Below are 15,105 nucleotides of genomic sequence, written 5' to 3' on the forward strand. Positions count from 1 at the left end.
TGTTTATATTATACTAGGAGCTGTCTCTGTCTATATTACACTAGAACCAGTCTCTGACATATTACATTAGAAACTGTCTCTGTGCATATTACACTAGACCCTGTCTCTGTTTATGTTACACTAGACCCTGTCTCTCATTAAATTACGCTAGAAACTCTCTCTGTTTATATTACACTAGACCCTGTCTCTATTTATATTACACTAGACCCTGTCTCTGTTTATATTGCACTAGACACTGTCTCTGTTTAAATTACACTGGACCCTGTCTCTATTTATATTATACTAGATCCTATCTCAGTTTATATTGCACTGGACCCTGTCTCAGGTTGTATTACACTAATCACTGTCTCTGTTTATATTACACTAGAGCCTGTCTCAGTTTGTATCATACTCGACCCTGTCTCTGTTTATATTGCACTGGACACTATCTCAGTTTATATTACACGAGACCCTGTCTCTGTTTATATTACACTCGACCCTGTATTTATTTATATTACACTAGACACTGTCTCTGTTTATATTACACTAGACCCTGTCTCAGATTATATTATACTAGACCCTGTCTCTGTTTATATTACACTGGGCACTATCTCAGTTTATATTACACGAGCACTTGTCTCTCTTTATGTTACAATCGACCCTGTATTTGTTTATATTACACAAGCATCTTTATCTGCTTATATTACACCAGACCCTGCTTCTGTTTATATTACACTCGACCTTCTCTCTGTCTTTATTACAATAGACCCGTTCTCAGTTTATATTACTCTAGACCATGTCTCTGTTTGTATTGCACTAGACCCTGTTTATGTTTATATTACACTAGACACTGTCGCTGTTTATATTACACTGGTCCCTATCTCAGTCTATATTCCACTAGACCGCTTCTCTGTCTTTATTACACTAGACCCTGTCTCTGTTTATATTACACTAGACACTGACTCAGTTTGTATTACACTAATCACTGTCTCTGTTTATATTACACTAGAGCTTGTCTCTGTTTATATTACACTAGACCCTGTCTCAGCTAATATTACACTAGACCGCGTCTCTGTTTTTATACACTAGACCCTTTCTCTGTTTATATTACACTAGACCCTGTCTCAGTTTGTATTACACTAATCACTGTCTCTGTTTATATTACACTATAGCCTGTCTCTGTTTATATTACACTCGACCCTGTCTCAGATTATATTATGCTAGGCCTGTCTCTATTTATATTGCAATAGACCCTGTCTTAGTTTATATTATACTAGACCCTGTCTCTGTTTGGATTACACTAGATCATGTCTCAGTTTATATTTCACAAGACCCTGTCTCTGTTTATATTACTATAGTGATGTGGGATGTTATGATTAAGGCTATCCACCAGGTGCTGCTGTAGCCAATGCTCCTGGTGGATAGCCTTAATCATAACATCCCACATCACTATAGTCAGAGGTTTCTTCCTGTTAAGTTCAGAGGCTTGTTTCCTGTCAAGGTCAGCAAAGGTGGAATGCCAAGATGAAGGCATAAGCTTGTTACCCTGTTTGTTTAATAAAATACTCGTACTAGTTCCAAGATATCACCTCTTCGAGTTCTTATTCCACTACATGGTGTTACCACATTTGGCAACGAGGTAAAAAGGACCCTGGATAAAGAAGAGAAGTCTGCCAGGACTTTTAAACAACAAAGTCACAAGCTGAAGTTAGCTACCTTTTGGAAGAGAGCATGGCTGCAACGGTAGGAATGGTTTCCAATTTTGAAAGTCAAGCACAAACCTGGGAGGAATACTGTGAAGTTTTGGGTTATTTTTTCGAAGCAAATGAAATAAATGATGCCGGGAAAAGGAAAGCCATTCTTCCTAGTTCAGTGGGAAGCCAGACCTACAGTTTGATGAGGGATGTGCTCAATCCTGAAAAGCCTGGAGACAAATCATTTGTTGAATTATTGGCTTTGCTAATAGAACATTTCAACCCTAAACCTAGTGAGATTTTGCAGCGGTTCAAGTTTACTTCAAGGAACAGGAAAGAAGAAGAGAGTGTGATGTACTATATAGTGGTGTTGCGTAAATTAGCGCAAGATTGCAAATATGGGAACAACCTGAAGGAAATGCTGTGAGATAGGCTAGTTTGCGGAATTATGGACGACCGAATGCAGCATAGATTATTATCCGAGACTGGGCTTACTTATGAAAAAGCATTGGAACTTGCTCAAGCCATAGAGACAGCGAACCGAGATGCAGAAGTAATAGAGGGTTCAGACAGGGCTAATGCTATGCAAGTTGCAGGTCAGGTTGTTGTGCACATGTTGAACATGCGTCAGAAACCATAACGTGAGCATGTGAAGGCATGTTATAGATGCAAGGGCGATTACCTGGCGAGTGAATGCCGCTTTCTGGAGGAAAAGTGCTAAAAGTGTGGAAAACAAGGACACATAAAACGAGCTTGAAGGGCAAAATCACCTGTGGAGGAATCCAAACCAAAAGGGGCAGGACAGCAAAACCAAGGGAGAGAAGTGAAAAATCACGGAGCACATCACATCAGCGGAGAAGCTGAGGAAGAAGAGGATATGTTCATAATGTATAGCATGTTAGAGAACATTACAAAAGTGGCTCCTATCACATTGCAACTGACAGTAAATGACTCTAAGGTGAACTTTGAAGTGGATACAGGGTGCGGCGTGACCATAATGAACAAGGCAGAGTATTCAACATTGTGGAACCGTGCAAAATTTCCAGAGTTAACGCTTTGCTCCCTGCATTTTAAAATATATACAGGTGAACGAGTAACGACATTAGGTACAGCTAATGTAAATGTGCAACACAGTGACACAGTGGAACAGCTACCTGTAGTTATAGTATCGGTTACCGAACCAAACCTGTTAGGTCGGGGCTGGATAAATGAACTTAAATTAGACTGGGGAGCAGTAAATCAAATAGATGTAGGCAATCAGTTGACTTTGCAAGAAGTGTTGATTGAACATGAGAATGTGTTCAAGGAGGAACTTGGCACATTGAATGGTCCCCCCAGTTAAGATTTATGTAGACAAGGGGGCACCGCCAAGGTTTTTTAAACATTGACCTGTGCCTTATGACATGAAGCCAAAGGTAGAGGGTGAGCATGACCATTTATTGAGAGAGAACATACTGGAGCCAGTGAAATGTTAGGAATGGGCAGCTCCCATTGTACCTGTTTTGAAACCGGACAATTCGGTAAGACTCTGTGGAGATTATAATTTGACAGTCAATCGGGTGTCCAAACTAGAGCAGTATCCGATTCCCAGAACAATGGATCTCTTTGCAAACCTGGCTGGAGGAAAGAAATTCAAAAAGTTGGATATGAGTCATGCCTACTTGCAGATTACACTGGATGATGAATCAAAGAAGTATGTCACCATAAATACGCACAAGGGCTTGTTTACATATAACCGCTTACCGATTGGTGTCTCATCTAGTCCAGCTATCTTCCAGAGGACAATCGAAGGTGTATTGCAAGGGATTCCACATGTTTCCATCTATCTGGATGACATTCTGGTGACGGGAAGAACCGACCAGGAGCATCTGAGAATTTTGGAGAGGTGCTGCAGAGATTGGAGAGGGCAGGGTTCCAGCTCAAGTGGAGTAAGTGCAATTTCCTGAGGAATGAGGAAGTGTTCCTGGGACACATAGTGGTTGCCGCAGGGTTCCATCCACTCAAGGAGAAGGTACAAGCACTGCAGGACGCCCCTGCTCCTACAAATGTGGCTGAGTTAAAAGCTTACCTGGGACTGCTGAACTATTATAACAGGTTTTTACCAATCTTGTCAACTGTGTTAGCACCTCTTCACAAACTACTGCGCAAGGAGACAGAGTGGCAGTGGGGAGAGGAGCAGGGGGTTTCATTTGAACAGTCCGAGAAACTGATGCTGTCGTCGGATGTTCTGGTTCACTACAATGCAGAGAAAGACATCATTCTCTCTTGTGGCGCTTCACCTTACGGGGTGGGGGCAGTTCTTTCACACTGTATGGAAGATGGAACTGAAAGACCAACAGGGTTTATGTCCCGAACTCTAACACCAGCGGAAAAAAATTATTCCCAGTTAGACAAAGAGGGGTTAGCAGTAATATTTGGGTTACAGATGTTCCACAAGTACATATATGGCAGGAAGTTCACCATATGCACCGATCATAATCCTCTTCTCTCTCATTTCAATGAAATGAAAGCAGTTCCACAGATGGTGTCACCCCGGACCCAGAGGTGGGCAGTGATGTTGAGGGCATATGAGTGTGTCATCGTCTACAAGGTGGGCAAGTAACATGGGAACGCAGATGCCTTGAGCCGTCTTCCACCACCAGGCACACTTATCCATGCAGCTCCAGAGGACACAGTTTTGATGTTGGAGGACACTGACACGGCACTTGTGACTGCATAGCAACTAAGTGCATGGACAGGTAAAGATCCAGTACTGTCCAGAGTTCGAGAATGTATGGTGAGGGGATGGCCACAGCATACGGAAGGGGCTGTCTTCACACCCTACAGTGTCACGAAAACAGAGCTGAGTGTGCAGAATGGTTGCGTGTTTTGGGGAGCACGAGTGATTATTCCACAGCCAGCAGGACAGTCTATCGTAGAGCAACCACATCAGTGTCATTCTGGGGTCTCGTGTATGAAAGCCTTGGCTAGAAGTTACTTGTGGTGGCCAAAGCTAGATAAGGAGATAGAAAATCTAGTCAAGACTTGCAGCACTTGTCAGAATCACCGGAAGGCACCAGCAGTGGCTCCTCTCCACCAATGGGAGTGGCCGCAAAAAGCATGGAGAAGATTGCATATAGTTTTGCGGGTCCATTCATGGGGAAGTTGTTCCTCATAAACATTGATGCACATTCCAAATGGATGGATGTTTATCCTGTAAATTCTGCTTCCGCCACTATTACTGTAGACTGCCTGCATCGGAGCTTCAGTAATCAAGGGCTACCAGAGATCGTGGTGGGTGACAATGCCACTTGTTTTGAGTACAGAAACAAAAGAGTTCTTGAGAAAAAATGGCACAGTGCAGGTGACCTCGGCTCCATATCATCCGTCCTCGAATGTACTTGCGGAGAGAGCCATACAAACATTTAAGGAGATGATGAAAAAAAGTGCAAAAGTGAGTTTAGCAGCCAAAGTGTCACGGGTTCTGTTCAGCTACAGAATAACACTTCAATCCACCACAGGACTCTCTCGTGCTGAGATGTTACTAGGTCGTAGACTACGCTCCACTCCTGACCTTGTCCACCCAGACCTAAGAAGGAAAATGGAAAACAGACAAAACAAACAAAAAGAGAACCATGACAAAGGAACAAAGAGCCAACGTTTTGGAGAAGAAGATGCGGTCGTTACCAAGAATTTCAGTTATGGACCAAAGTGGATTCCTGGCTTCATAGACTCAATGACAGGTCCAGTATCATACAATGTCATGTTGGGAGATGGTAGGTCAGTACGCAGACATGTAGAACATATACTGCCCAGACAAGGGGAAATTGAATTGAAGGTTCCAGATGCAATGGCTGAAGACAGGGTTGCCCCCAGTTGTCCAAGTGCATCTGTGGTGCCACCTCCAGGGACAGAGACAATTCCACAGGAACCTATTCGTCAAGAGGAAACCGTCGTTGCAGAGTCAGATACTCTGAGCACTGCTCAGGAGCAGCTGGTGGCTTCACCACAAACAAGCAGGGACTTTACTGCTAGACGTTCACAAAGGACTCGCAAGCCACCAGAGAGATTGATACTGAAATGTTAGATTCGTCAAGTATGGAACATGATGAATGGAGACTCCTCATGTGACCCTCAGGAATGGTTGTCTGTTAAGAAATTCATACTGAAATCTTAAGGGGGAGTGATACAGTAATCTGGGATGTTATGATTAAGGTTATGCGCCAGGTGGTGCTGTAGCCAATGTTGCTGCTAATGTGAGAGGCTTGCTTCCTGTTAAGGTCAGAGGTTTGCTTCCTGTCAAGGTCAGCAAAGGTGGAATGCCAGGATGCAGGCATGTTGAATGTTACTCTGTTTAATTAAATACTCGTACTAGTTACAAGATATCGCCTCTTCGAGTTCTTATTCCACGACATGGATTTAACACATTACACTAGACCCTGCCTCTGTTTATATTACACTAGACCCTGTCTCCGTTTATATTGCAACAGAACCTCCCTGTTTAGATTACACTAGATCCTGTCTAAGCTTATATTACACGAGACCCTGTCTCTGTTTTTATTACACTAGACCCTGCTGCCTTTTATATTACACTAGAGCCTGTCTCTGTTTATAATACACTAGACCCTGTCTCCGTTTATATTACACTTGCCCTTTTCTCAGTTATCATTTCACTGCACCCTGTCCCTGTTTATATTATGTTAGACCCTGACACAATTTTAACTACAGTAGAAGACATTGTTGTGTATATTACATTAGACCGCGTCTCTGTTTATCACATTATGATGGCAGAAAAGCATGCTTCTGTTTATATTGCACTAGACCCTGACTCTCTTTATATTACACTAGATCATGTCTCATTTAATAATGCACTCAACACTTGCTTTGTTTATATGGCACTGGACCCTATCTCAGTTCTTACTGCACTAGATACTGTTTCTGTTTATATTACACTGGACCCTGTTTCATTTGATATTGCACTGGTCCATATCTCTGTGCTAGTTTCACTCGGAACTGCCTTAATTATTACTGCACTCGATCATGGGCCATTTTAATTTCTATTATGCCCTGTCCCTGTTTATTGCTCTGGACCATGCATCTGCCATATCAAGTCAGGCCCCCTCTCAGTTAGTACTGTAATAGACCATGTCGCTGTGTATTTACATTAGACTGCATCTCTGTTGACGACACGAGCTCCAGTCTTACATTTTATGGCGGAACATCCTGTCTCTGTTTATTTTACACTAGACTCTGTCTCATCTACTACTGCACAAGGCATTTCTGCTTATATTACATTCATCCTCTCCCTGCTTATATTTCTCCAGACCCTGTCTCTGTTTGTATTACACTAGTCCCTGTCTCTGTTTATTTTGCACTAGACCCGGTCTCTGTTTATATTAGACTAGACCCTGTCTCGGCTTATATTACACTCCATCTGCTCTCAGTTTATATCACACTAGACCCTGTCTCTGTTTATATTACACTAGACCCTGTCTCTGTTTATATTACACTAGACCCTGTCTCTGTATTATATTGCACTCGACCCAGACTTTGTTTATATTACACGAGAATCTGTCTCGGTTTATATTACACTATGGTGTGGAGGTGCCGGAGTTGGACTGGGGTGGACAAATATAAGAAGTCACACAACACCAGGTTATAGTCCAACTGCTTTATTTGAAATCACAAGCTTTCAGAGCGCTGCTCCTTCATCAAGTGAAGTGGAGAAATGCATAAAGACACAGCTTATATAGTCAGAGAATAATGTCAGATGTTTACAGGTATTCTTGCCAACTGCCATTTATCACACCTCGGCAGAGAGATAATCACAGCTATCAAAGGTGTGAATGGTGTCCGAACAGTTCAGTCAGGAAAACATTACATCAAAGAACAATGAGGTGGGGTCACAAGGGGTCAAATATTGCAGATGCTGGGTTCTGCATGAAAAACAAAAAAACAGACAAAAAATATATATATATATTTTTTTGCTGGAAATCACAGCTGGTCCGGCCGCATCTGTTTGAAAGAACAAGCCAATGTCAACTCGAGTCTGGATGACCCTGCGTCAGGTGGGGTTACATGTAGCGTGACATGAACCCAAGATCTCGGTTGAGGCCGTCCTCATGGGTGCGGAACTTGGCTATCAGTTTCTGCTCGATGATTTTGCGTTGTCGTGTGTCTCGAAGGCCGCCTTGGAGAATGCTTACCCAAAGATCGGAGGCTGAATGTCCTTGACTGCTGAAGTGTTCCCCGACTGGGAGGGAACACTCCTGCCTGGTGATTGTTGTGCGTTGTCCGTTCTTCCGTTGTCGCAGTGTCTGCATGGTCTCGCCGATGTACCATGCTCCGGGGCATCCTTTCCTGCAACGTATGAGGTAGACAACATTGGCCGAGTCACATGAGTATGTACCATGTACCTGGTGGGTGGTGTCCTCACGTGCGATGATGGTATCTGTGTTGGTGATCTGGCATGTCTTGCAGAGGTTGCTGTGGCAGTGTTTTGTGATGTCGTGGTCGCTGTTCTACTGAAAGCTGGGTAATTTGCTGCGAACGATGGTCTGTTTGTGGTTAGGCGGCTGTTTGAATGCGAGTAATGGTGGCGTGGGGATGGCCTTAGCGAGGTGTTCATCATCATCGATGAAATGTTGAAGGCTGCGAAGAACATGGCATAGTTTCTCCACTCCGGGGAAGTACTGGACGACGAAGGGTACTCTGTTGGTTGTGTCCCGTGTTTGTCTTCTGAGGAGGTCGGTGCGATTCTTCGCTGTGGCCCGTCGGAATTGTCGATCGACGAGTCGAGCATCATATCCCTTTCTTACGAGGCCGTCTTTCAGTGTCTGTAGGTGTCCATCGCGTTCCTCCTCGTCTGAGCAGATCCTATGTATTCGCAGTGCTTGTCCATAGGGGATGGCTTCTTTAACGTGGTTAGGGTGGAAGCTGGAGAAGTGAAGCATCGCGAGGTTGTCCGTGGGCTTGCGGTAGAGTGAAGTGCTGAGGTGTCCGTCTTTGATTGAGATTCGTGTGTCCAAGAATGACACCGATTCATGCCAGGTACATGGTACATACTCATGTGACTCGGCCAACGTTGTCTACCTCATACGTTGCAGGAAAGGATGCCCCGGAGCATGGTACATCAGCGAGGCCATGCAGACACTGCGACAACAGATGAACGGACACCTCACAACAATCACCAGGCAGGAGTGTTCCCTCCCAGTCGGGGAAATCTTCAGCAGTCAAGGACATTCAGCCTCCGATCTTTGGGTAAGTATTCTCCAAGGCGGCATTCGAGACACACGACAACGCAAAATCGTCAAGCAGAAACTGATAGCCAAGTTCCACACCCATGAGGATGGCCTCAACCGAGATCTTGGGTTCATGTCACGCTACATGTAACCCCACCTGACGCAGGATCATCCAGACAGAGCGGGGCTATAAAAGTCCCAGAGACCCAGGTAAGGTGTACCAGTCTCCAGTCTGGGAGGAGAGAGGTAAAAAGTAATCCAAGTGTGACGTCACCAGAAAGCGGGTAAGTGATTGGTTGGTAAGTATTTCTCCCTTTTAAGCTTAAATCTCTTTGGTTTATAGTTTCTAAGGTGTGATATTCACCATCTCGAATCGGGGCAGAGGATATTTAAGAATAATATAAATAAATTTAATTAATTACGTAGAATGGGAGATCAGGCGATGTGTTGCTGCTGCAATATGTGGGAGCTGGCGAACACCATTGATGCTCACAGTGATCACATTTGCTGTAAGTGTTGGCTGCTCGAGGAACTCCGGCTCCGTGTTGAAGAGCTGGAGTCCGAGCTTCAAACACTGAGACACATCAGGGAGGGGGAGAGTTACCTGGACTCTGTGTATCACTAGATAGTCACACCAATTAGATTATTTTATTCAGATGTAGTCCGTGGCGAGCTTCAGGATGGTGTGACTAGAAGTGAGGCAGGTACGGGGATCCAGGAGGTAGTGTTGGAGGAGCCACAGCCCTTGCACTTGTCCAACAGGTTCGAGGCTCTTACTCCCTGTGGGGACAGGAGCAGGGACTGCAGGAAGGATGAGCAACCTGGCCACAGCACCGTGGAGCAGGGGGCCATTCAAGTGGGGGGAGTTAAAAGAAATGTTGTAGTGGTAGGGGATAGTATCGTTAGGGGGATAGATAGAGTTATTTGCAGCCGAGAGCGAGAGTCCCGAAGGCTGTGTTGCCTGCCCGGTGCCAGGGTTAAGGACATCTCCCCTGGACTGGAGAGAAACTTGGAGTGGGAGGGGGAGGATCCAGTTCTCGTGGTCCATGTTGGTACCAACGACATAGATAGGACAAGGAAGGAGGGAGCTGCTGAGGGCGTTTGAGCAGCTAGGGGCCAAATTAAAAAGCAGAACCACAAGGGTAATAATCTCTGGATTATTACCTGAGCCACGAGCGAATTTGGCTAGGACAAATATAATTAGAGAGTTAAATGCATGGCTCAAAGACTGGTGTGGGAGAAATGGGTTTTGCATCCTGGGACACTGGCAACAGTACTGGGGCAGGAGGGAGCTGTTCCGTTGGGACGGGCTTCACTTGGCCAGTGCTGGGACTAGAGTCCTGGCGGATCATATAATTGGGCTGTCGAGAGGGCTTTAAACTAACTAGTGGGGGGGAGATTCCTAGAGAGCAAATAATAAAAATGACAACAGAGAAGGTCATAGACTTAGGCAGCAGTGGGGAAATTAAAAGCCAGAGCGTGTCAGGAAGGGGCAGAAGGTATGGAGTAAAAGCTAAAGTAATAGGAAGGGCAAAAGCAGGAACTAAGTGTCACAAAACATATTTGAAAGTTCTCTATCTGAATGCATGTAGCATTCGTAACAAAGTAGACGAGTTCAAGGCACAAATAACTACATTTGGGTATGATCGTGTGGCCATTACAGAAACATGGCTGCAGGGTGACAATGCCTGGGAATTAAACATACCATGTTATTTAACGATCAGGAAGAACAGGCAGGAAGGAAGGGGAGGTGGGGTGGCTTTGTTAATAAAGGAAGGAATCACTGTAATACAGAGAAATGATATTGGGTCCAAAGATCAGGATAATGAAACAGTTTGGGTGGAGGTAAGGAATAATAAGGGGGAAAAAACACTAGTGGGCGTAATCTATAGGCCACCGAACAGTGGCAACTCTGTTGGAGGGAGTATCAATCAGGAAATAGTTGAGGATTGTAATAAGGGAACATCTATAATTATGGGGGATTTTAACTATCATATTAATTGGACAAATCAAATTGGGCAGGGCTGCCTTGAGGATGAGTTCATTGAGTGTATTCGGGATGGGTTTCTTGAGCAGTATGTAACTGAACCGACCAGGGGGCAAGCAACCTTAAATCTGGACCTGTGTAACGAGATGGGATTAATTAAAAATGTCCTAGTAAAGGATCCCCTTGGAATGAGTTACCATAACATGGTTGAATTCCATATTCAATTAGAGGGTGAGAAGGTTGGATCTCAAACAAGCATGCTAAGCTTGAATAAAAGAGACTATGAAGGTATGAGAGCGGAATTGAGCAGAGTGGATTGGGAAGATAGATTAAAGGGTAAAACGAAACATGATCAGTGGTGTACATTTAAGGAGTAATTTTACAACTTACAAAAAATATATATTCCACGGAGAAGAAAAGGCTGTAAAAGAAAAGACAGCCATCCGTGGCTAAGTTAAGAAATTAAGGATAGTATTCTACTAAAAAGAAGGGCATATAAGGTAGCCAAATCTAGTGGGAGGATAGAGGATTGGGATAACTTTAAAAGACAGCAAAAAATAACAAAAAGATTGATTACGAAAGGGAAGATAGATTATGAAAGTAAATTAGCAAAAAATATAAAAACAGATAGTTAGAGTTTTTATAGTTATATAAAAAGAAAAAGGGTGGCTAAAGTAAAAGTTGGTCCCTTAGAGGATGAGATCGGGAAATTAATGGTGGGAAATATGGAGATGGCAAAAACACTGAATGAATATTTTACATCAGTCTTTACAGTAGAAGACAATAAGATTATCCCAACACTGGACAAACAGGGGGCTAAATGGGGGGAGGAGCTAAACACGATCAAAATCACTAAGGAAGTGGTACTCAGTAAAATAATGGGACTCAAGGCGGATAAATCACCTGGACCTGATGGCTTACATCCTAGGATCTTGAGGGAAGTGGCGGTAGGGATTGTGGATGCATTGGTAATAATTTTCCAAAACTCCCTGGACTCGGCAATGGTCCCGGCATACAGGAAAACTGCTAATGTAACACCCTTATTTAAAAAGGGCAGTAGACACAAGGCTGGAATTATAGACCGGTTAGCCTAACATCTGTGGTAGGTAAAATTTTGGAGTCCATTATTAAGGAGACAGTAACCGGACATTTGGATAATCATAATTTAATAGTACAAAGTCAGCATGGTTTTATGAAGGGGAAGTCATGTTTGACAAATTTGCTGGAGTTCTTTGAGGAAGTAACATATAGGGTGGATAAAGGGGAACCAGTAGACGTAGTGTGTTTTGACTTCCAAAAGGCATTTGACAAGGTGCCACACGAAAGATTATTGCTTAAGATAAAAAATCACGGGATTGGGGGTAATATTCTGGCATGGATAGAGGATTGGCTATCTAACAGAAGGCAGAGAGTTGGGATAAATGGTTCATTCTCAGACTGGCAATCAATAACTAGTGTTGTTCCGCAGGGGTCAGTGCTGGGTCCCCAACTCTTTACAATCTATATTAACGATTTGGAGTAGGGGACCGACTGTAACAAATAAAAGTTTGCAGATGATACTAAGATGGGAGGGAAAAAAACTGCAAGGGGACATAGACAGGCTAAGTAAGTGGGCAGAGATTTGGCAGATGGAATACAATACTGGAAAGTGTGAGGTTATGCACTTTGGCAGGAAAAATCGTAGAGCAAGTTATTATCTGAATGGCAAGAAACTGGAAAGTACTGAAGTACAAAGTGATCTGGTGGTCCTGGTGCACGAAACTCAAAAGGTTAGTATGCAGGTGCAGCAAGTGATTAAGAAGTCCAATGGAATGTTGCCTTTCATTGCTAGGGGGATAGAATATAAAAATAGGGAGGTATTGCTTCAGTTGCACAAGGTATTGGTGAGACCGCACCTGGAATTCTGTGTACAATTTTGGTGTCCATACTTAAGAAACGACATACTTGCTCTCGAGTCAGTACAAAGAAGGCTCACTCGGTTAATCCCGGGGATGAGAGGATGGACATATGAGGAGAGGTTGAGTAGATTGGGACTCTACTCATTGGAGTTCAGAAGAATGAGAGGCGATCTTATTGAAACATATAAGATTGTGAAGGGGTTGGATCAGGTGGATGCGGGGAGGATGTTCCCGATGATGGGTGAAATTAGAACTAGAGGGCATAGTCTTAGAATAAGGGGCTGCTCTTTCAAAACTGAGATGACGAGGAACTGCTTCACTCAGAGGGTGGTAGGTCCATGGAATATGCTGCCCCGAAAAGCTGTTGAAGCTAAATCATTACGTAAATTTATAACAGAAATAGACAGTTTCCTAGAAGTAAAGGGAATTAAGGGTTACAGGGAGCGGGCAGGAATTTGGACATGAGTCTCGGTCCGGATTGGTCATGGCCCTGTGGGTAGAGGAGCGGGCCCAGGGGCCATGTAGCCTGATCCTGCTCCTATTTCGTGTGTCTAATTCTGTTAGATTCAGGAGATGGTTCTGTGATAGTGGATTGGCGGTTAGGATCAGATCAGCCATCATCTTATTGAATGGCGGAGCAGGCTCGAGGGGCCGATTGGCCTACCCCTGCTCCTATTTCTTATGTTCTTCTGTTCTTATGCACTCCATTCTCTCAGGCCCAGCCCCGATATTGTAATTAAACCCATTGACAAGGGTGGTGCTGTTGTTGTTTGGCGAACCGACCTCTACCTCGCAGAAGCTGAAGACCATCTATCTGACACCTCCTCCTACCTCCAGCTGGAACTTGACCCCACTACCGTTCATTAAGCCACCGTTTCCAAGACTGTCACTGACCTCATCTGCTCTGGAGATCTTTCCCCCGCAGCCACCAACCTCATGGTCCCCCAAGCCAGCACAGCCCGCTTCTACCTCCTTCCCAAGATCCACTAACAGGACTGCCCTGGTAAACCCCTCGTTTCAGCCTGTTATTGCCCCACAGAACTTTTCTCTCCCTATCTCTACTCTATTTTTTCTCCACTTGTCCAGTCTCTTCCCACCTATATCCGCAACTGTTATGATGCCCTCCACCTTTTTAACAGTTTCCAGTTTCCTGGCCCCAACCGCTTCCTTTTCACCATTGATGTATAATCCCGCTACACCTCCATCCCCCACCAGGATGGACTGAGGGCTCTCTGCTTCTTCATTGAACAGAGGCCCAACCAATCCCCATCCACCACCATCCTCCTCCACCTGGCTGAACAGTTTCTCACATTGAACAACTTCTCCTTTGATACCACTCATTTCCTCCAAATCAAAGCTGTCACTATGGGTACCCCCATGGGTCCTAGCTGTGCCTGCCTTTTCGTGGGATATGTGGAACATTCTTTCTTCCAGTCCTACTCGGGTCCCCTCCCTCACATCTTTTGTTGGTACATTGATGACTGTATCAGTGCCGTTTCCTGCTCTCGCCCTGAACAAGAGAATTTCATTCACTTTGCCTCCAATTTCCACCCTTCCCTCACCTTCACATGGTCCATCTCCGACACTTCCCTTCCCTTCCTCGACTTCTCCATCACCATCTCTGGGGATAGGTTATTGTCCAACATTCACTACAAGCCCACTGACTCCCACAGCTACCTGGACTACACTTCCTCCCACCCCGCCTTCTGTAAGGACTCTATTCCAGTCTCCCATTTTCTCCATCTCTGCGGCATCGGCTCCGACGATGCCACCTTCCATACCAGTGCTTCTGACATGTCTTCATTTTTCCTCAACTGAGGATTCCTCTCTACCGTGGTTGACACGGCCCTCGACTGTGTCCATTCGATCTCCCACACTTCTGCCCTCACCCCTGCCACTCCCTCCCAGAACCACAATAGAGATACCCTGGTCCTCACCTTTCATCCCACCAGCCTCCACAATCAATGCATCATCCTGCACTATGTCCGCCACCTGCAACTTGATCCCATCTTCCTCTCACCACCCCTTTCAGCATTCCATAGGGACCGCTCCCTCCAAGACACCCTAGTCCACTCCTCTATCACCCCCAGCACCCCTTTCCCTTCACCCGGCATCTTCCCGTGCAAGCACAGGAGATGCAACACCTGCGCTTATACCTCCCCCCTTCCCACTTTCCAGGGCCGCAAACACTCCTTCCAGGTGAAACAGCGATTTATTTGTACTTCTTGCAATCTAGTATATTGTATTCACTGCTCACGATGTGGTCTCCTCTACATTGGGGAGACCAAATGCAGATTGGGTGACCTCTTTGCGGAACACCTCCTTTC

This window comes from Somniosus microcephalus, chromosome 4, assembly GCF_052327205.1.
Source record: "Somniosus microcephalus isolate GS21.2 chromosome 4, FLI_Smic_1.0, whole genome shotgun sequence".
Classification (NCBI taxonomy): Eukaryota; Metazoa; Chordata; class Chondrichthyes; order Squaliformes; family Somniosidae; genus Somniosus; species Somniosus microcephalus.